This window comes from Notamacropus eugenii, chromosome 1 (genome assembly GCF_028372415.1).
Source record: "Notamacropus eugenii isolate mMacEug1 chromosome 1, mMacEug1.pri_v2, whole genome shotgun sequence".
NCBI classification, from domain to species: Eukaryota; Metazoa; Chordata; class Mammalia; order Diprotodontia; family Macropodidae; genus Notamacropus; species Notamacropus eugenii.
Window position 1 is genome coordinate 573,302,238 of NC_092872.1, and position 4,387 is coordinate 573,306,624.

The window sequence follows — 4,387 nt, forward strand, 5'->3', positions numbered from 1 at the left end:
CATATCTTCTAATTTTGCCTTTGGGATAAAATAGAATACATGTCTAAACTCCTTCTACATGACAGTACTTTACTTATTTTTTTTCTTCTTTTTAAAGAACTTTGTTAACAGGTCCTTGCAGTTTGTGAATTTTTGGGAAAAAAAACAAGAAGCATACTTTTATACAAGTTAAAAAAGAGATTCTTAAAAATCTCAGCTTGACCAGATATGAAACAATTTTAAAAGCTTTATAAGTGTATTGGGAAAACCAGACTTTTAAAAAACAAACTAACATGTTTATAATTCCCAAAAAGAGACTTCTTAAGGTGAAAATAATAAAAACTCCACACTGCAAAGATTAATGCAGAAAGTTCTAGCTATCTGGTCAACAGCAAAAAGCAAGCACTCGTCTTCCATTCCAAATCTTTTGCTCATTTCTTATTATTGCTCAAAATTTCATATTCTTTCTTCTTGGGTGATGACTAAATTGGATGATGGTGGAGATGGTAAGCCGGCATTTTCTCAGCCCGACCACGCTCAGCCTCCTTTCCTGGTAGTTCAGCTGCTTTTGTTTCTTTTCCATCTGGTGCTTTAGAGTTCTCTGAACGACTGCGTTGTTAACTGAAGTTACTGCGGTACTGACACTGAGGCGGAGGCTGACCCTGGATCTCATCTCCTTGTTTCCCTCTTTGAAGAGGAGGGCCCCTGCGAAATCGTGCTCTATAACCCTGATACATATTCTGTCTCATTGGTCTACATTACTCTCCTGTACCTTCGTTGTCATCACCTTCCATTACTTCTTCCTGGAAGAGAGGGTTGGAATACTGTGGTCCAGGCCCATAGAGTCTCCGCAAATAGCAAGGTGGAAACTGCAGCCTGCTGTAGGGACCGTGCTGTTGGGGTTAGCCTTCTGGAGCACTTTCTGATCCCTCATTCTTTTCCCCACTCTCACTATTCTGGTAATTGTGCTGATAGTTCCATGGAGGACCCCTACAACGTGGGTAACGTCGTTTATGGTTACAGGTCGGCTGCGTATTTGCTACCTTGAACTGGATCACCACCAGGACTTGTCACATTAGGTGTCTCCACACTCTTTTCATATTCAATAACATCAAACTCCACAATCTTTCCATCTCCTATACTGAGAAGGTACTCCCTGGGATTATTCTTCTTTATGGCAGTCTGGTGTACAAATACATCATCTTTGGTGTGATTCCTTTTGATGAAACCATAGCCATTTCCTACATTGAACAATTTTATTGTTTCAAAGCCTTCCTTGAGATGACCTGTTTCTCCCTGCTGGCCAGCGCCGCAGATGTGAGGCCGTCTGGACCACAGCTCCCGCCACAGCCGGAGATGCTGGGATTTAATCAGCGGTGCAGAAGGAGGGGACAGCGGGTGGCTGCTGAGTCTGGGCCTCACTATTCATTGTTGAGGTGATGGCGACTGGAGCCTGCTGTACAGCGGCGGCTCCTCCCCGGGGTGTGATGGTGTTTAGGCTGAAGGGCTGTGGGGTTGTTCTCAGGGTTCTCTGGGGTACGCTCTCAGCTCCTGCCACCATTCAAACTCGTGACAGCACTTTCAGTAACAGGAGACAGATATCATAATCTTATCTAAGTATTTTCTGGTTAAATCTATCCAGTTTGTTTAATCCTCATGTGGCACTGAATCTTTGCTGAACATTTTCAAGTTTTATCAATGTTCTTTCTGAAATTCATTGCCAGCAACTGAAAACAATGCTCCAACATTTCTGAACAGGGCAGAGCATAGCAGAAATATGACCTTTCTCATTCTTCATATTATCCTGACCCCTCCTCTCTTCTTTCTCTGTATTCTTTCACTTGATTGCCTCATCAATTCCTTCATAAATTATTCCCAGATTGGGTCCTGAGTGTTAATCTCACATTCTTAATTCAGGTTGGACAATTTAAATTGAGTGTTTCATAAATTCACCATTAGCATGTATAAAACAGAACTCATTTTCTTTCTTCCTGAACTCACTCATCTTCTGAACTTCCTTATTTATATCAAGAGTATCACCAACCTTCTAGTCACCTAAGTTCAAAATTTCAGTAATACCCTCAATTCCTCATTCTTTCTCTCACCAGAAGTATGCCATTCATTGCCAGACTTAGTTTCTACTGCTAAAACATTCCTTACACTCTCCCCCTTCTTTCTACTCACATGACATCATCTCTAACTTATGGGATTGCAATGACCTTGTTTTAAAAAAAAATTAAAAATCCTATTTTCGTTATTACATTTGCTAAATTCTCCCCCATATTTTTCTCTTTTCCCCTCTCAGAAAGTCAACCCATATAACTGACAAATCTTTTAAATGAAAAATAAGAAGAGAAAAAATACACCAAAATTGATCAATATTCTGGAAATACATTAATTCTCCATATCTGTGCACTCCATATTCACCTCTACAAGGAAATGGGGTTTCTTCTTGTATCTAATAATTGAGGTTATCCTTGTGCTTTGTAAGCCTGCAACATACATCCTCAAAAGTTTTACGACTGATTTTCTTTCATTTACATTGTTATAATCACTGCATACATTGCTTTCTTGGCAATACTTGTTTCACTTCACAATAAATAACTCATATAACCTTTTTCATGCTACTCTGTAGTCATCATATTGATAATTTTTCATATTACAGTAATATTCAATTACATCAATGTATCAAAATTTCCATTATTGGCATCTACTCCACCCCCCCCATTTATTTGGTATCACAAAAGGGCTATTATAGATATTTTTGCATATCTTTGATATTTCTTTTTGTCAGTGACATTCTTAAAGTGTATCCTTAGTAGTGGAATCTCTGGTTTGAAATATCTATTCATTTTAGTCGCTCTTTTGCATAATTTCAAATTGGTTTCCCAAATAGTTATACTAATGTACTTCTCTGTTACCAATGTATTTCTATGCCTAATGTTTCCCAACCTCACCAACATTCAATCATTTCCTAACATGTCCCCTTGCCTCAGTTCTTTTCCTACTGTATTTCATTTCCATATAGTTGTCAAAATTATTTACCTTATTTACTGATCTAACAGAATCAATCCTCTACTTAGTAACATCTAATGGATCTTTAATGGCTCTAGGATGACACATAAATGCTGGTGGAGTTTTAAATTCCTTCACAAGCTGTCCCCAACTAATTTTTCTAGCTATCTTATCCCTTACTCTTTTCCTCCTCATTACATAGAACAGAAAAATTGACTTTATTGCTATTCCTTATACACAGGACTTCACCTACCATCTCTATACCTTTGAACTGGGTGCATATCCCTGGAATGTGCTCTATTCCCATTTCCAGTTCACAGAATTCCTATTTGCCTTTGATCAAGTGTCACCTATGCGAAGTGCTGGTAATTGCTCTGACTCTTAGTGCTCTTCTTTCCTACTGTACCTCATATATATGTTTATTCATTTTGTATGTATGTATGTATATATATAATATATATATACACATATATACATATATACCTAGGACTAATTACCAAACTCCTACTGTTATTGGTGGACTAGTTATAGAGATGAGAGTTATTTGAATTTCCTCTCAAAGTTCTAGGAATACCCTTGAAGGTTTGGGGTCCCCAAGGAAGTTTAGTTATGTCTCTTGTAAAGGTTTCAAAATGTAAACGCCTTTGGACACATAGAATTAGATTTCCTGTGATGTAATTAGCTGTTGGTTAACAAATATAGGAGATGGGGTTCATATGTGTAAGGCATATATTGCTATCTTGGCATTGGTAGTCCCTTTCTTCTGAGTCCTCAAAAAGTTCCCTTTAGGTGTGGTTCTCTTCTGGTCTCTGAAGGTCAGTGCCATTTTTTAGTCCTGAAGTTGCCTTTCATTGTGGTGGAGCAGTGGATGGAGTGTTGGAACTGGAGTTAAGAAGACTAATCTTCCTGACTTTAAATCCAGCTTCAGATACTTACTCCCTGAGTGATCTTGGGCAAGTCACTTTACCTTGTTTGTGTCAGGTCCCTCATCTATAGATTGAGCTGGAGAAGAAAATGACCAATTACTCTAGTACCTTTATCAAGAAAATCCTAAAGGAGATTATGAAGAATCAAACATAATGGAAAGGACTAAGTAACAAATTTTTTTCCTCAGTGATGTAAATGTCCCTTTCCACTACTGCTGTTGTAGTGACAAGCCTACAGACATCCATGAGAAGTCTGTCTCCTTGACCTTTGAAATTTTCAAGGTCATTATCTTGACAATGAAGAAAAGGAGTGAAGAAAGATTAAAATGTCTTTTCCCCCTCTACCACTACCCCCCACCCAAGCATTCCCATCAATCACTTTTAGACAAATTTGTTGTTGGAATGATTCAGGTGGAATGCTCTAATCCAAAATGGTTTGATGGATATAGATAATCTCATTGGTGTGT

The 4,387-nt window shown here is 38.2% G+C and overlaps 1 pseudogene; it reads right to left on the bottom strand.

Annotated features, from left to right (window-relative positions):
- Positions 1-461: 461 nt before the first annotated feature.
- LOC140519030 (Y-box-binding protein 1 pseudogene) lies at positions 462-1,408 on the bottom strand (annotated as a pseudogene).
- Positions 1,409-4,387: the final 2,979 nt, after the last annotated feature.